This window comes from Lissotriton vulgaris, chromosome 2_1, assembly GCF_964263255.1.
Source record: "Lissotriton vulgaris chromosome 2_1, aLisVul1.2, whole genome shotgun sequence".
Lineage (NCBI taxonomy): Eukaryota > Metazoa > Chordata > Amphibia > Caudata > Salamandridae > Lissotriton > Lissotriton vulgaris.
Window position 1 is genome coordinate 1,544,964,252 of NC_141687.1, and position 19,058 is coordinate 1,544,983,309.

Consider the following 19,058-nt stretch of genomic DNA (forward strand, 5'->3'; position numbering starts at 1 on the left):
TTGCTAGCGTCTAAAACTTGAAATGACGGTCTTGTAGATACCACTGCCTTGCTGACTCATTTGGGTGAAGGAGGGCATAAAGTGTCACCTGAGAAATTACAGTTTTGCAACACATCAGTGAAATATCTGGGGCACCAGATAGAAAGAGGTGTCAGAAGGGTTACCTCAGAAAAAATCAGAATAATCAAAAACATGAATCTACCTCAAACTCAAAAAGAGATCAGAATGTTTCTTGGAGTTGTAGGTTACTACAGGCAGTGGATTGTGGGATTTGCAGACCTAGCAAAACCATTGATACAAATGACAAAGAAGAGAGCAAAGGACCCATTAGAATGGGATGACGAAAGCATGACTGCTTTTTTGAAATTACGAGAATGTCTGTGTTCAGCTCCAGCATTAGGGATGCCGGACTATTGAAAGGATTTTGCACTGTTCTGTAACACACAAGATAATTGTGCACTTTCAGTCTTGACCCAAACTTACGGTCTGATGAGACGTCCGGTGGCATATTTCTCTTCCACACTAGACCCAGTGGCATCTGCATTGCCCAGATGCCTAAAAGCAGTAGCTGCAACCTGCATGAGCAAAGTGAGTCCATTATTATGGGACATCCAGTGACAGTATATGTTCCACATGCAGTTGTGATTTTGTTAACAAGGACCAAGACTCAGTATCTCACTCCTAGTCGGCTGACTAAGTATGAGCGAATCCTTGTAGGTGCAGGAAATGTAACCATTGCTAGGTGTAATATTCTGAACCCAGCAACACTGCTACCTAATTCACACTTTGCAGAAGTGAAGGGAGAAGTCGAACATGATTGTATCGACTGAACTAAATAAAGTACAAAACCACGTCCTGACATAAGAGAAGAGCCGTTAATTGATTCTGAATATGAGCTATTTGTAGATGGCTCATGTATGAGACATGAGGAAGGAGGTTTGAGTGCTGCCTATGCAGTATGCACATTGGGGGGTGGGGGGGTCCAATTTAAGCATCCTATTTACCTGGAGTCAAGTCTGCACAAGTAGCCGAATTGATTGCATTGACAAAAGCCTGCAAATTTGGGAAAAATTGGAAAGTAACCATATACACTAATAGCCAGTATGGTTACGGGGTTGTGCACGACTATGGCCAAATATGGATGCAAAGGGAGTTTCTAACTTCTTCAGGTACTCCTATTAAAAAGGGTCATTATGTAAAATATTTGCTCGAAGCAATTCAATTGCCAAAAGAAGTGGCTGTGGTCAAGTGTGCTGATCACCAACTTGGAAATGACAAAGTGACAGCTGGTAACCAATAAGCTGACCAGTTAGCCCAACATTGCGCAAAATTTAAAATGGCTGTAAATAAGAAAATTGGAGTGGGCGGAAACAGCTGCCAACTTATGTTTCTTGAAGGTGTGAGAACGAGGGAAGAAGTGAGAGGGAAGAAGTGAGAGATTTGAGTGCTGCCTATGCAGTGTGCACATTGGGGGGGGGGGGGTCCAATTTAAGCATCCTATTTACCTGGAGTCAAGTCTGCACAAGTAGCCGAATTGATTGCATTGACAAAAGCCTGCACATTTGGGAAAAATTGGAAAGTAACCATATACACTAATAGCCAGTATGGTTACGGGGTTGTGCACGACTATGGCCAAATATGGATGCAAAGGGAGTTTCTAACTTCTTCAGGTACTCCTATTAAAAATGGTCATTATGTAAAATATTTGCTCGAAGCAATTCAATTGCCAAAAGAAGTGGCTGTGGTCAAGTGTGCTGCTCACCAACTTGGAAATGACAAAGTGACAGCTGGTAACCAATAAGCTGACCAGTTAGCCCAACATTGCGCAAAATTTAAAATGGCTGTAAATAAGACAATTGGAGTGGGCAGAAACAGCTGCCAACTTATGTTTCTTGAAGGTGTGAGAACGAGGGAAGAAGTGAGAGGGAAGAAGTGAGAGATTTGAGTGCTGCCTATGCAGTGTGCACATTGGGGGGGGGGGGGGTCCAATTTAAGCATCCTATTTACCTGGAGTCAAGTCTGCACAAGTAGCCGAATTGATTGCATTGACAAAAGCCTGCAAATTTGGGAAAAATTGGAAAGTAACCATATACACTAATAGCCAGTATGGTTACGGGGTTGTGCACGACTATGGCCAAATATGGATGCAAAGGGAGTTTCTAACTTCTTCAGGTACTCCTATTTAAAATGGTCATTATTTAAAATATTTGCTCGAAGCAATTCAATTGCCAAAAGAAGTGGCTGTGGTCAAGTGTGCTGCTCACCAACCTGGAAATGACAAAGTGACAGCTGGTAACCAATATGCTGACCAGTTAGCCCAACATTGCACAAAATTTAAAATGGCTGTAAATAAGAAAATTGGAGAGGGCGGAAACAGCTGCCAACTTATGTTTCTTGAAGGTGTGAGAACGAGGGAAGTGAGAGACTTGCAAAACAAAGCAGAGCCAAAAGAAAAGGAAGAGTGGAGAAAGATAGGTTGTCAGAGAAGGGTTGAACATAGTGTCATTGTTTACCTTGATGGTAGGCCTGTGTTACCAGACTGTTTGCTTGCTCCTATGGCTAGGATGTTCCACTGAAATTTCCATTTGGGAAGAGATGCCATGATACGTCTGTGCAGACAGTCGTGGTTCAATGCGAATTCAGGAACACAGCAGAAGCACTTTGTCATAGATGTTTAATTTGTCAACAAATGAATCCTGGAAAGAAGACTGTAGTGTTACCAGGAAAGATTGGGAAGGCAGAGGGTCCCTTCATATGATTGCAGATTGATTTCATTCAGTTACCCCCTTGTCGAGGACTAAAATACATTCTTATTGTCTGCCTATTTTCAAAATGGGTGGAAGCTTACCCCACACGTAGGAATGATAGCATCACTGTAGCCGAACTCCTACTCAGAGAACTCATACCACGTTTCGGTTTTCCAGTAACGATTGAATCAGACCGAGGCTGCCATTTTAATAATGAAATAATTGGCCTAATCTGTGAAGCAGTCAATGTTAAACAAAAGCTACACTGTGCATACCGCCCAGAGGCTTCTGGAGTGGTAGAACAACTGAATGGCACAATCAAGTCAAGGTTGGGAAAGATGTATGAATCTAATCGATTAGAGTGGCCAGATGCTTTACCTCTTATTCTGATGGGACTCAGAAGTATTCCAGACTGGAACACAGGCTTGAGTCCTCATGAAATACTAATGGGAAGAGCAATGAGGCAAGCATGGGTGCCAGGACACAAGCTGATAAATATATCTGATGATTTAGTACTGGAGTACTGCAAAGAACTGGCTGACCAAGTGCGTTCTATCTCTCACCAGGTTGGGAAAGACTCTGTCGCCAGGCAAGCAACTCCAGCACATGACCTGAACCCAGGTGACTGGGTAGTGCTGAAGGAACATACTCGAAAATCTTGCCTTGCACCGAGGTGGGGAAAACCACGACAAGTAATTCTGGTTACCACCACAGCTCTAAAGTGCGAAGGAGTTCCAAACTGGATCCATGCTAGTCACAAAAAGAGATGGCTGAACCTGATGAAACTGAAGCTGAAGGTTGTGCAGCTGAGAGGTCTCAAGATATCGATCCTGAAGTAGCTGAAGAGGAACAATTAAGCACCAGTCAAGATGATTGAATTCCAGTAGTTGAGATACATGCAGAACACGTGAGAACCAGAAGTCAGACTTATTTAGAAAGTCAGAGTGATAGTGAGGACGAGATAGGTCTAGAAGAACGTACTCAGATTACAGAAATACAAGCCAGTAGTAATCCTGAGGAGGACCAGATAAAGAAAGATCGGAATACTCAGACAAATGACACTCCACCAAGAACTCTTGAGTCTGAGGAGGGAAAGATAGGTAATAGGGCGAGAGCTCAGGCAGAAGAAAATCAAGGGTTTGAAGAGCTTGAGCAGGGTCAGCTAGGAGTAGAAAAAAAGTGTTCAGGAAGAAGAAGGTAAAACAAATCAAAATCAAAGTCAAATTCAACAGACACCTGAACAAGGCCAGATTAGTAACCAGGCAGAAAAAAACGAAATAAGACCTGGACCTAGTCAGGTAGAGAGGAATACAGAAGACAGCATTGAAATAGATGTGCCACAACTGAATGAAAATAAGAGAGCACTGGAAGAAGGCCAGAGCACAGTGCCAGCTAAAAGACTCAGAAAAGGAGACAAGTGGCCTAGGTTTGTCAAAAGACTGAGATTTCGTCTAAAGACAATAAATGAAGAACCAGAACAAGTCAAACTGAACAATCTACAGTACAACCAAGAAGGAGAGGTCCACGTTTAAAGAGACTAAATAATAAATTCAGAGGACCTGAATGGACTTACATCGTTCTTGAAGATTTTAAAAACTTGGAAATAAGTGATGAAAGTGATGACGAATTAATTGCTGATCAGACTGACGGAGAAGTGAGACCCACTTGAACATTTCACAGGGTAAAAGACTGTGTAAAAGCTACAAAGAGGGGTTAAGTCTACTTGGTCAGGAATGGCTGATCATACGGTTAATGGAAGACCGAAAAGAAACTGTTTAAAAACATGCTGTAGAATATGCACATGTAGTATAGCGATAGTACTCATAGTATGGTTAGGACTGACAATAGCTATTCCTTACATAATGAGTAGAGACATGAAGAATGATACTAATGAGCTCCAAATGATAGATACACCTAGAAGAATAGATATACAAGAGAAAGCACTTAGCATTAAACAACAGAAGGTAGACTTAGAAGCATCAGATGAGGAAGGACTGCATTATACTGGAATTTAAAACAGAACTCACTTAAATGTATTTACAAACCTATTAGTACACTATGTAGAAGCTATGGAAATAGAAGATTGCTATGTTTGTATGAAGTTACCTACTTCGGTAGCCGAAGGTGTGACTTACCACCATTTACCGCTAACATATGGTATTTCATGTAGTATTTTAGCTAGTTTATTCTATAAGAAAGGACCTTTGCAGTATTACTATTCTAATTCAGATGTGATATTTTCTGAACTTCCTATACCTAGTAACCTGAGTCCTGTACATACTAAGAGTGATGTAACACGTTATATGGGTGAATACTTTCTAACTATAGGTACAATAGATATAGCTGAAGCACACAAAAATAATTTAACATGCTTATTACGAGAAAAAGAGAAAATATTTTTGAATATGTGTGAGAAAAGAATTTCCAAAGAAAGGCAAATTATAAGAATCATAAAATTCCTAAATGGGCTGAAAGTATAGGGTTACCCCCAAATGGCAAGACTCATGCTGCTATGTTGCTGGATTTCGAAAAGAAGGGGAAACTCTGTCTCCACAGGGAAAGAACAAGTTATTATAACAATGTATTAATTGGTTACAGTGAATGTGAACACAATTATAAAGTAATTGGGGGTTGGGGTTTCAAAGATGGAACTGAACCTGTATTTCCTAGAATTTATTCTATATGCGGAAACAAGGCTGATTACAAACTGCCAGATCATTGGTATGGGAGCTGTTATTTTGGAATAGTATTCCCAAAGATATATCATGTGAATAAAATCAATGGAAACAATGAAGAAACTAATGGATTAATACGTAGCAAAAGAGCTAGTTTTGGAGAAATAGTAGGTGATATATTTAGTGCATTGATACCTACAATGGGAGTGGCTCTGAATACGCAAAGAATTTACAAATTGTCAACAGTAGTGGATCGGTTATCAACTGATACTGCTGGAGGGTTCTTAATGGTCAATACCGAATTGGTTGCGATCAGATCAATGGTTTTACAAAATCGACTTGCTCTTGATACATTATTAGCAAAAGAGGGCGGAGTCTGTAGAATGTTGAGAGCGCAACATTGTTGCACTTACATATCTGACAAAAGTGTTGAAATTAAGAGGTATGTAAGAAATATTACTAATTTGGAAAAAGAGCTCAAACCACTGGAGGTTGATAGTGCAGGGAAGAGACTTACCGATGGTCTCTCCTCCATAGGTAGTTGGCTTTCTAATGTAGAAAAAAGTTTTGTAGGTAGAATACTGATGCCAATGGTGGTAATAGGCCTACTGATTTTAGGGATAATAATTTGTTGCAAATGTCAGAAGCACAAAAATACATATACAGTAAACAAGAGAAAACTTTCACGCTAACAATGAAAAGAAACAAAATAGAAAGTTTGAAGAAATTGAGCTGAGTGAGATGTGAAAAGTTGGCATCTGTTTCATTAATTGGTGATGATATAAAATATCATCAAAGAGGGGATTGATGGAGCAAGGATTCGCACGTAATGAGACTTGGTTGTATTCGGTCCTCTCGACATAACGTTAATACACTAATCAACATGTTTGTCTTATTATTATTGCATATCATAAAACATTGGGTATCTAGAAGAAGCTTGCATATTTGTTTTACTAACGAAAATCTGCTTGCATTAATATGGCCCCTGCTACGAGGGATTTCTTACTGCGCATGCGTCAGTCACACTCACGTGACATGACGTACTCTTTGCTTTGGAGGGAATCTTTTGCTTCTGCGCATTAAAACTAAGATGGCTGCTCTGTGTTACAGCATGCATGAAGCTTGCACTGCTGCTTTTGCTAAGCTGTTTTTTCTGCCTAATTTCTAATGCAGTAGTTAAAATAAAGTAATGGGAATAGAATAGAAATAAGTGGTATACAGTACATTAATTTTTTCTGTGTTCTAAAACTGTTTCTTTCTATTTTTTCATTTAATGATAATCTTGGGCCCGGGTGGTACTATTACTCCATCTTGAAAACCCACATCGCGCATGTCTAACTAAAGAGAACTGAAGTCATCCAACCTTGAAGCAATGCCAAGCTACCGCGCACTAGAAGATGCGCATGGGAAAACAAACTTTTGAACCCAAACGGAAGAAAACTTGTTAATATGTTATAACTATGTATTTGTTAATAGAACATTCATTGTCTGGTGGAATAAAACATACGTGGGAAAATAGATTGATGTGCGGGAACACAAACATTAATATTCATCTCGAAAAGTTTCATTTTAGTGTGGTGTGATGACCTCTCCTTATCCTTTTGTGCAATCAAAAGTTGGGATCCTTACACTGGCAACATTGGGGGGTGGTACACTGACCTGAAAAATAGTATAACTAGGGTAGGCTAAGTTAGTTAATTTGTCCGACTTCTCCGAATAGCTGACCTGTCACTGACCCAACGCACTCAATAGATGATCGGGAGCAGAGGTGCTGGCGGAGCCCTCTGCCAGAAGGTTCGAATCCCAGATCGGGGTTTGAAAGCTGAAGTGCTGGTGAAGCACTTTGTCGGAGAAATCGATAACTTTTACCGGGTTCTGGCTGTTAGCTGCAGAGAGGGAGTAACGCAGGCGTTGCAACTTTAACTGCGGGTGCTGGTCTTAGCCCTTGGTGGTCCTGTCCTGATCCAATTTGGCTATACCTGTCCTGATTCCGATCTGTACCTGCCTGCCTTCATGGAGCCTGCACTTTCGGGGTTCTCTCCTTTAAACTGACCCGTGGCCAGGGTTTGTTCTTCACACCATTCTAGGTAAATATTAAATGTGGGTATTGTCATTGTACTGTTTCCTTCTCTATTCCCACCCTCTTGTCAAATGTGTAAAGACTGCTTTATAAAAGCTCTGCATGTTTTCATTGTAATCATTATTTTCCTAATTGAGAATTTTCTAATATTCAATGCTTGGATCATGACATTTTATTTTCAAATCTGTTTTATTGGAATCAAAAGCGAAAAAAGGCATTTCAATACCGCAAGTGAATAGCAGGCATATATAGCGAGCGAGACAGACAGGCACGTCTTCTCTAAATATCAGCAAGGAAGCGAAAACAATACAGCAACGTAGAAATGTAGAGCCAGTGCTGTAACTAAGGTGCCGTGCAAAAGGGTCAATCGACCAAAACAAGAGGAACCAAACCCCCCTCCCCCTTCCCAACTTCCCTTCCCTCCCTCCACCCCGACCAGTATGCCGTTCACAAGGGACCTGTGTTGTGACACTGTGAAAGCCACGTATTGTTGGGTGTTCGAGCTCACAGAGGATTCCGCGGTGGCCCCGTGAGTCGCAGGATGCGAAGATACTTGGGGCAAGTGATTTCATTAAATTCTTTGGACAGCAAGGATAGAAGCGGCTGCCAAGTTTTCTGAAAGGAGTCTGTGGAATGTGTCAGTGTGGCCTGGATACACTCCATGCCTAGCGTGAACCATAATTTGTGTAACCAGCCAGTGTGGGTAGGGGCAGTGGGCGAACCCCAGAGTGATAGGATATGCTGTGACGCTGCTTGCATGGCAATGCCCATCTGTTTGCCGCGCATGGACCTCAGGGGAAATGTGAGCGCGTTGGGCAGTCCTAAAATGGCATAGGCGGGGAAGCGTGGGATTTCGGTCTGGAAGGTGGAGTCATTATCATCTAGGACCGCTTTCCAGTAGTCCCGAACAACGTGGCAGTCCCACAGCAGATGGGTCAAAGTGCCCTGCTCGCCGCAGCCTCTCCAACACAGCGCGCTCCGAAGGGGGTTGCCACGGTTGAGTCTGACTGGGGTAAGATGCCAGTATATGGCCAATTTCATCGCTGCCTCCCTGGCAGTGGTGTTACGGGTGGTGTGCGCCGCTCTGTAATAGATAAACCCCCATTCCTTGGGTGACAATGCCCTACCGAGTTCCGATTCCCAGCGTTTCTGTCCCGCCGTTTTGCCTGGGCCAATCGCAGGAGAAAGCATCTTGTAAAGGTCTGAGATAAGGTGTCGGTCGGAATCTTTTGTGATCAGCCACTTTTCGAACGGCGTTAGCAGCCGACTTACCAAGGGAGCGCGACCTGGGCTCGACAGCCAAAGACGCAGTTGGAAGTACTGGAACAGGCGAGGGTTGGTTACCCCATAGTCCTGCACAATGTCGTTAAGGGAAAGAAAGCTCTCCGATTCAAAGAAGTAGCCAGCCGAGCGGCACTCCGTACCGCGCCATTGCGGAAAGGCGCGGGGGTCGTTGCCTGGTGGGAATTCCGGATTATCTAGAATCGGGGTGAGCGGGGAGGGGAAAGTTGTTAATCCTCTTTTGACCGCCACTGCATCCCAGGCCCTCATGATAGTGCGCATGATGGGGGAGTTAAGGAGATATCGCGGCCTATGTTGGCGGGCGAGAAATGGTATCTTCCATAGGGAGGTTTGGGCCATCGCCCTGTCCTGGAACAGCCACCTTTGGATCATGACATTTTAAAGATTTTAGATAAAGAGTTTAAACCATTCCTGAGTCGTGGTTATTTTATGAGTGCAAATGTTCTTTTTCTACCTATTATTCTAACACCTTTGATCCCTTAGGACTTTAGGTACGGATGACGAGAGTTGGTAAGACAATGGTATAGGTCCTAAATGAAATTTATAAATCACTGATTAGAGAAAGTGCACAGGTTACCGGATTAAAACTCATCAGATGTTGTTTATGGGCCCAGATGAGTATGGTAATCTGAGTTGGGTGACCTGCGCGCTCTATCAGGATTGCCTTTATGAGGTCAGGAGAAAGCCACAAAGGAGTTGTTTAGTCTTTCTAAAAGATTTTGTTCTTTCAATATAGTACAGTATTGCTCTTTCAACCTCTAGTGTGTGAAGAGCCCATTCTGCCACTGAGTCTGGTAGAGGGAAAAACACTGGGAGTTCAACAGACTGGTTAAGGTGGAAGGCAGAAACAACTTTGAGTAAAAATGTTGGGTTAGTTCTAAGAACCACTTTTTTATGATGTATTTGCAAAAATGGTTCTTGTATGGTTAATGCCTGAAGTTCACTAACTCTAAGAGATTTGATAGCAACTAGGAAGACTACTTTCCAAGTAAGGAACTGAAATTCACATTTGTGTAGAGGTTCAAATGGGGGACCCATGAGTCTGGTAAGGACAACATTTAGATTCCAAAGCGGAAAAGGTGGAAATCTGGCTGAATTATTCTCTTAAGTCCCTGGTGTTGTCTTCGTAAGTGAGCCGTCACTATTGTGAGGCACTTGGTGAAGACTCTGGGTGCTGTAGTTAACCCGGATGGTAGGACTTTGAATTGGTAGTGCTGACCGTCTACCACGAACCTGAGATATTTCCTGTGAGCGGGTGACTGGGAATATGAAAGTAGGTGTCGTTTAGATCTAGAGTGGAGAGAAAGTCGCCTCGTTGAAGCAGTGAGAGCACCTGTTGGAGAGTGACCATGTGGAAGTGGTCTGACTGATTGTATAGGTTTAACGGTCTGAGGTCCAGTATTGGCCTGAGAGAGACGTCCTTTTTTGGGATTAGAAAGTAGAGGGAGTAAACCCCTGTGCCTTGATGAGGTAAGGGGACTGGTTCTTTTGCATCTTTTTGTAATAGAGAGAGAACCTTTTATTTGAGAAGAGTCAGATGTTCCAAGGACATTGGACGTTGTCTGGGAGGGATATTTGGGGGAGTGGGGGTGAGTTCCAGGCAAAACCATACTGGATAATTTGTCTTACACACTGGTCTGTTGTGATAGAATTCCAGACAGGTAGGAGCTGTGAGAGGCATCCCCCGACAGGAGTGGGATGACCGGGAGGAAGTGAAGGGAAGTCACTGCTTGGTGGTAGGGGAGTTGCTGGTATTCTTACCGTGACCTCTTCCCTTACCTTTGCTGCCTCTGTACACTCCACGAAAGTATCCTCTGGAGGAATTAGTTTGATTGGGGCTTTTATAGTTTTGGAGCTAGCCCTGTAAAAGGAGCGACAAAATGAACCTCTCGGGGAAGGTAATTGCAAGGCCCCCTTGGAAGAGTCTGTATCTTTTTTCATCTTCTCTAAAGATGTATCGACTGTGGGCCCAAAAAGATGCTCTTGGTCAAAAGGCTGAATAAGAATAGCGGACTGGAGGGGGAGGAGCTACGCGGGCATCCAAGATGGTCGCGTGAGCAGAGAGCTCCCGAGACCCGCACCGCCCTTCTTGATTTATCCTTCAGTTATCCTGGTCACTTCGACGGGCTTTTGAAGTGCTACTCTTACTGATGCTGTCGATCCTTTTTGGGCCGGGATCGGACTTCGGGGACCGTTTTTACATCGTCTCTAACTTCCTGGCCTAACCCCGGACGCGACCGGGGTCTCTGTTGCCTTGGATGGCCGAGCAGTAATGCAACAACAACGGCTGCCTGGCATTTGCTTCACCGATGGTGTGCCACTTTCACTTTCGGTTTCTGGCCCTCTCGTGTCCTGACTCCCTGTGACCTGCTCTTTCATCCTGGTTTGCTGTTCTCACTGGCAACACGCTTTCTCGCAGTGCCGGCTCAGTGGCCCGCGACAATTTCTTACAACAACCAGACTTTTGGGGTCGAGAATCGCCGACATTCATTTGCACCCGGGTTGTCCCCGTGGGGTGCTGAATTCAACATGGCGACGAAACTCGAATTGGAGAAGCGCAGGAAGACCAATACTCGTGGGGGGTCGGTCCAGTCCAACGTGATCGACCGCTATACGCAGCCGAGAGGTTCCCCCAGTGCTGCCAGCCGTGGCTTGGAAGACCCGAAGACGGACATGGCGACCTCCTCGGAAGTGTCCCTTCAGGACCTACTGGCCGCCATTGCGGGACTCAAGGCCGATATGAGTCAGCAGTATGAGGCCATCGTGTCAAAGATTGACACGGTGGCGGTTGATGTTACTCTTATTCGTGCCGACCTGGCCAAGACGAACGAGAGGGTCAAGGCGCTGGACCTAAAGGCATCGAGTTTGGTGACAGACATGGCGGAAGCGCAGTCGGAGATTGGGAATTTGCGTTCTTCGCAAGACCTGTTGGCCAAACGCATGGAGGCTACGACAATAGGGCCCGGCGGAACAACATCCGCCTAGTCGGAGTGCCGGAGGACAATGGTGCTGCCTCGATCGATCTACTGGTTGAGGAGCTAACTGTCGCTAAACTCGCTCCTGCAGGCCTCAGCAAGTTTTTTGCGTTCGAGCGTGCTTATCGCTTCCCGGGTGGACAGGTAAAGCCGGGGGGACCCCCGAGGCCTATCATTGCAAGGCTGTTTCACTTTCGAGACAGAGACGCCATTCTTCAGGCCGCCCGCAAAGCACAGCCCGTTGAAGTTCGATAATAACTCTGTCTCGATCTATCCTGACTTCACTCCTCAAGTGCAACAGCAACGTTCTGGATTCCTCGGAGTAAAGCGTCGCTTGAGGGATTTGGGACTAAAATATGCTATGTTGTTTCCCGCTCGCCTGCGGATTGAATACAGGGAACGTGCCTATTTCTTCGATCAACCAGACAGTGCCAGTGACTGGTTGGACTCACTGCGCGGACGGCAGTGCAACGGCCCAGGACTGATTTGGGCCCCCTGAGGTCCGGCTTTGGATTATGAACTCTACAGGGTACCTTTTATCGTATGCTTTATGTATATGCCCGTGGTGGGGCGGGTTGGGGTAGTTACTCCCTTCCTCCTCGGGGGTTTCTTTGTGTAGATCAGATGGGGCGACAGGCACACTGCAGTTTGGGGTGGCTCTTTAGTCAGCAGGGGTGCAGGGTGGGGGGCATTGCAACGGGTTCGTGGTTGGGGGGTGGTTGGTGGGGACTTGGTTGTGTTGTGTGTTTTTTGTTCTTCTTTTTTCATGGTACATTATTGATTGCATACATCCTTGACCTGAGGTTACGGGAGGGGGTTGGGTTGGGTCGATCTTCTTGGGATGGGGGGGGGGGGGGTGAGATAAAGGTTCTTTCTTGGAACGTCAATGGTTTGGGTGACAGAATTAAACGTGGCATTGTGTTGCAATTTATAAGACATCATGCCCCTGATATTGTGTTACTTCAAGAAACCCATTTGATTGGTAATGCCTGTAAAGCTCTTGACCGTCGAGGCTACCGGTTGGTCGCCCATGCTGGTTTTACGTCCGGCTCCCGGGGAGTGGGTATAATGGTTAAATCCTCCTTGGCCCTTGAGATTGATGATGTCACCCTTGATGATCGGGGACGCTATGCTGCTGTCTCGGGGAGATGGGAGGGGAAGCTAATTGTGATAGTGGCTGTATATATTCCCCCGGGGCTGCAGGCAACCACATATGCTGATCTTGGCAAGACTCTTCTTGGTCTCCCTGATGGTCTACTGATTATGGGTGGGGATTTCAACTCTGTGATGTCTGGTGATTGTGATCGACTGCCCCCTAGAGTTCTGCCGCAGTCCCAGATGTGGCTCACTGACATGGCCGAAACCTATGGTCTGGTGGACGTTTGGCGTTCGCTGCACCCCACCCAGACGCAGTATACTTTCCACTCTGGTGCACATGGCAGCCTCTCGAGGATAGACTACTTTTTCATGCTGACCTCTACCCTATCCTTGGTGCGGGAAGTTCGTCATCTCCCCCGGGGTATTTCAGACCATTCCCCTTTGCTGATTGAGGTCTCTGTGGGTGGTCTTCCTGGTAACAGAGTTCCCCCTGTCCCGCCCTGGCACTTTCGGAACCCCCGGCTTCGCTCAGATTTGGTGAAGGCTATTGATTGCTATTTCAATGAGAATGTGGGTTCGGTGACTTCCCCTACGGTTCTCTGGGAGGCCTTTAAAACTGTCATACGGGGATCCGCACTGTCTCTTATTGCAGCTGAACGGAAAACTAGGAGGGAGGCCGTGCTGGCCCTTGAGACCGAAATCACTACACTCGAAAGTGAGCTGGGTGGGGATGACACGCCTACGCTCCTACACACTCTGGAACTGAAGCAGGCGGATTACAAAGCTTGTGTGACTGACGCTGCTAAGGTGATGCGCGCGAATCAGCTGGGCCGTTTGTATGATGTGGGTGACAAGGCTAGCAAACTCCTTGCGTGGCTGGATAAGGCTGAAAGAATGAAACGTGCGGTACCCGTTATCACCCGTGAGTCTGGTGAATGTGTGTCTGACCCCGGTGAGATTGTTGACTGTTTCGTGGACCATTTCCGAAAGGTTTATACCCCAGTGAGTGATCGAGATGAGGCCGATTCCCGTTTACTGTTGCGTGATATTGCTCTTTCTTATGTCTCGGAAGAGGAGGGACTGGCTTTGGACGCTCCCTTTACGGTGGACGAGATCGCCCTCGCCATCAGATCCTTGCGCTCGGGTAAGGCGATGGGTCCTAATGGTTTGCCTATCGAGCTCTACAAACTTCGTCCAGACAAGATGGCCGCCCACTTGCGGACCATGTTTCTGGACGCATTTGAGGCTGGAGTCCTTCCGCTTGAACAGCGCCTGGCCACCATAGTGGTCATTCATAAGGATGGCAAGCCTCGTGACCGCTGCACCTCCTACCGCCCCATTTCCTTACTGAATGCGGAACCCAAAATCCTTGCCAAGGTCCTGGCCAATCGGTTGTTGACTGTGATCTGTGACCTGATTCATCCGGATCAATCCGGCTTCATACCCCATCGGAACACGGCCCTTAATCTGCGTAGACTCCACAGTGTTCTCGTGAGAGCTGCAACTCTCGCTGAGCCTGCGGTGGTGGCCTCCCTGGACGCTACAATGGCTTTCGACACCATTGAATGGCCATATCTGTGGGCGGCCCTTTCCAAATTTGGCTTTGGCCCTAACTTTATCACGTGGGTGAGGCTCCTGTATGAGCAAACACTGGCTCAAGTTGTGGTGAATGGCAGAAGCTCCGACCCATTTCCATTGGGACGCGGCACCCGTCAGGGGTGTCCGCTTTCCCCACTTCTATTTGCACTGGCGCTCGAGCCCCTTGCGGCATGGCTCCGGTGGGAACCCTTGATTAAAGGGATCCGGTGGGCGCCGGATTTAGAAGATTGCGTCTCGCTCTACGCCGACGACATCCTTCTTTATTTCACTTTCCCCCAGAAGTCTTTGAACGTGCTCTTTGACGTTCTCACATCATTTGGTAAGAACTCCGGATTGGTTATCAATTGGACCAAGTCCTGTGTTTATGTCATAGCGGGGGTGTTGCCACCGCTGCCCCGTAGGTTTCCAATTCAGGTGGCAGACGATGGTTTCAAATATTTGGGGATCTATGTCTCCATGGTTTCCGCGGTGCGGTATGATCGAAATCTCTATGCTCCCCTCCGTCGCCTCAAGCAGGATGTGAGGCGGTGGCGTGCATTGCCCTTGTCCCCGCTGGGGCGAGCGGCACTTTTTAAAATGATGTCGCTCCCTAGATTTCTTTATGCGTTGCAGAATTTCTTCGACCCGGTCCCCGCTCGCTATTTTCGTGAGATCGAAAGCCTACAGCGGCAATTGATTTGGGACGGACGTGCCCGTATCACATTGTCTAAACTCACACTCCCCTGGTACGATGGCGGTATCGCTTTACCAGATATCAAACGATATTACTGGGCCTCGCATTTAAGTGCAATTAACCACGTAACATATTCATCGGAACCCGCTCCTGCTTTTGCCCTGGACAAATTCCTACTGCCCGGCGGCAACTTTAGTAGAGCTTTGTACTCGAAGTCACCAATCCGTCTCCTTACTGGTCCTACGAAGTGTGCGGTGCGTGCCTGGAAGGATGCGACTGTGGCTACGGGCTGGAGCGGCAAATTGACGCGTATGACTCCACTGTATGATTCTGATTGACTGGGCAACCTGTGGCAGACGAAAGGGTTCGACAGGTGGGATATGATTGGGATTAGTAAGGTGGAGGATCTCTGGGCCAGGGGCACTGTGAAGTCCTTCGAAGCCCTGAAACTGGAATATCAGCTTGATGATAAGGAGTATTTTCGGTATATGCAGGTCCGGCATGCCTTATCTTCCGCCTTTCCCCCTGGGACTGATATTCCCCAGTCATCCCCACTGGAGGACCGTATCCTTGATGGCCACGTCCCTGGCAGCACGATTTCGTTAATATATAAGAAACTTATTAACAACAGGGCTGACCTGCTGGGGAAGCTTCGGGCCTCCTGGACGGCAGATGGGCTCGAATTAGACGACGAGGATTGGCAGTCGGCTCTTTCTTCCCCTAAAGAGGTGGCTATTCCAGCCCGGCTTCGTTTTGTCCAACTAAAGATCCTCCACCGTGTGTATGTGACCGGTATGCGTCTGGTGCGAATGGGGCTTGCGACAGATGGACTGTGTAGACGTGGTTGTGGTATGGATGGTACTTTTCTTCATGTCTTGTGGGAATGCCCGGTTGTCTCAGTTTTCTGGTCCAGGGTGCATGATGTGATGGGACGTGTTACTGGAGTCCCCCTCCTTTCTGAGGCACGGCGCGGTCTACTCAATGTGTGGGAGCCTACAGATTGTACGGCAGCCCAGACATTCTGGGTCACTCTGGGCAACATGGTTGCCAAAAGGGACATAGCTCAGCTCTGGGGCTCCAATAGACCACCGAGGCTCAGTGCCTGGAAAGACAACATGGACTGGTGCATGTTTAGAGAGAAGACGGTGTACGAGGCACGGGGTCGTCCTAAAAAGTGGACCAGGGTCTGGGCACAATGGAATGCGTACCGTGGCGATATCTGTTCCCCTCCACTTGATTATGCCGATACTATCCCCTCCTCCCCATGATTGGCGTTCCTTTTCTACTCATATCCTATATTCCCTCCATGATCACCCTCCCACGTTAGACTTGCTCCTGTTTATGTATACTCTTCCCCTTTCCCCCCCCCTCCTGTGAATCTTGCCAGTATAATACCATGTGTTAGTTTTTGTTTGTTCCTACCTCGACAAAACTATAACATTAAACCTTCGCTATCCTGTCGATTATTGTATTGTGCACCACATTGTAACGGACGCTCAGCGGCCGCCTCTATTGCGTATTGTCTTTCTTTATTCTTTTAATGTTTGTCATAGCGGCCGGCCTGATGGGGTTGTAGGCAGACGCTGTGTATTGTGCATTTGATAAATAAAGGTTTAAAAAAAAAAAATGAATAGCGGACTGCACCTCCTGATTGAATCTGGAGATTCGGAGCCAAACATGCCTGGGTAAACAAAACGCTGGTATTAATAGCACAAGATGCCATATCAGCAGCATCAAGCTCACATTTGATAGATGTATTTGTTATTAATTTTCCCTCCTGTATAAGGTCATTAGCTTTGCCTTTATATTGGTCATGAAGATGTTGCATAAGCTTTTCAAGCTCATCATAGTGAGCTCCGCCATATCTGGCCAACAAAGCTTCGGTATTGGCAATCCGCCAATGATTTGCAGCCTGTGACACGATGTGTTTTACAGATGAGTCTGAGTTTGGATTCCTTATCAGGAGAAGAGTAGTCGCCTGTGCTTTGTGAATTTGCCCTCTTGCGTGCAATAGACGCCAAAAGAGAATCTAAAGGGACCTGACCCTTAATGTACACTGGGTCAATGGGAGCGGACATATATTTTTTGTTCACTCTGGTGTTAAAAATCCTGGCTCTGAGGGGGTCCTTAAAAACTTCTGGTGCATCTTTTAACATGCCTTTTAACATCGGCAGGGTGTGCGTGGACTTTTGTGTGGGTGCAAATGTTTTCCAATAAAAAGTCTTCCTCTAAGGGATCTAAGTGTAATTGTACCCCGTGGTACTGAGCAGCACTATTACTTAGTTGCCCAATATTGTTATCAGGTGGTGATGGCCTAGAGGGATAGAGGTCCGGGTCATTGTGTGGGTCGGGATCTGAGTTGTAATCATCCCAAGGATCTGTATTGTGTAGGATGGTATGTAAACACAAGGAGATGATCGACGGAGCACTGAAACTTTTCAGACACTCACCCCCAGTCACAGATCTGGGTTGAATCCATCATCATTCTTTAGCTCACTTTGCCACCTCGGTTCAGACCCAGCTATATGCAAATCAGTCTTGACCCTGTGCCTCATGGGAACAGTCCAGTCTGAACTGCCAAGCCAGGTCTTCCCTGAACCGGAAACAAGCATCCTGGGACCGGTTTCTGGGTAACACCCTTCATCAGTCAGTCTAGCTTGAATCCAGTGGAAAAGTGAGCAAGGAACCCACGCCTGGGCATACTCTGCCAACTTAGGTTAAACAAAGCAAACACAAGGAGATGATGGACTGAGCACTGAAACTTTTCAGACACTCACCCCCAGTCACAGATCTGGGTTGAATCCATCATCATTCTTTAGCTCACTTTGCCACTTCAATTCGGACATAGCTATATGCAAATCACTCTTGACCCGGTGTTGTTGGGAACAGTCCTGCCCTAACTGCCAAGTCAGGTCTTCCCTGAATCGGAAACGAGGATCCTGGGATCGGTTTCTGGGTAACACCCTTCATCAGCCAGTCTAGCTTGAATCCAGTGGCAAAGTGAGCAAGGGACCCACGTCTGGGCATACCCTGCCAATTTAGGGCAAACAAAGCAAACACAAGGAGATGATGGACGGGGCACTGAAACTTTTCAGTCAGACACTCCCGTGACAGATCTGGGTTGAATCCATCATCATTGTTTAGCTCACTTTGCCACCTCAGTTCAGACCCAGCTATATGCAAATCAGTCTTGAGCCTGTGCCTCATGGTAACAGTACAGCCCAAACTGCCAAGCCAGGTCTTCCCTGAACCGGAAACAAGCATCCTGGGACTGGTTTCTGGGTAACATCCTTCATCAGCCAGTCTAGCTTGAATCCAGTGGCAAAGTGAGCAAGGGACCAAAAGTGAGCAGGGGTTACTGTCTCGTCTTCGATGTCGAGTCATCAGCTTCGGAGAGGGAGATGTCTTCTTCATCAGCTGTTGCTCCGGCTGGAGATTGGGACCTGCTCCGAAGATGTCAGGAATCGAGCTGCTTCCGCAAGACATTTCGTGACGTCGAGCCCGACGGTCACAGATGTTTTTCTTCAACCTGAAAGATGCACAGGCCTCACAGTTCTGGTCTTCGTGCTCCGGGGAGAGGCAGAGGTTACAAACCTCATTTAAGTTCGTGTGAGGGAACTTAGCACCACCCCCGGGGCATTTTTTTGAAAGGAGTCCTTTCCACTGACTGCTGGCGTGGTCGGCGTGGATAGGCCCTACAGCCAGTGTCGAAGATTTTATATTTCCCAAAGATACGTGTCGAAAAGGAAACGCCATTGAGACGATATCGTCGAGTGGTGAGGGATTGCGCGTCAAAGGGGGTTTGAAAACGACACCAACTCGGAGCGCAGCAATCACATCCGAACCCAATAGCGGAAAAAAACAATCTGAAGATGGAGTAGATGCCCATGCGCACGGTCACCCTAAGGA

The 19,058-nt window shown here is 46.6% G+C and overlaps 1 protein-coding gene across 1 annotated transcript in view; it reads right to left on the reverse strand.

Moving 5' to 3' along the window:
- CEP70 (centrosomal protein 70) overlaps positions 1-19,058 on the reverse strand; it is a 541,458-nt gene that overhangs the window by 212,241 nt on the left and 310,159 nt on the right. The gene's annotated exons all lie outside the window — the stretch shown is intronic.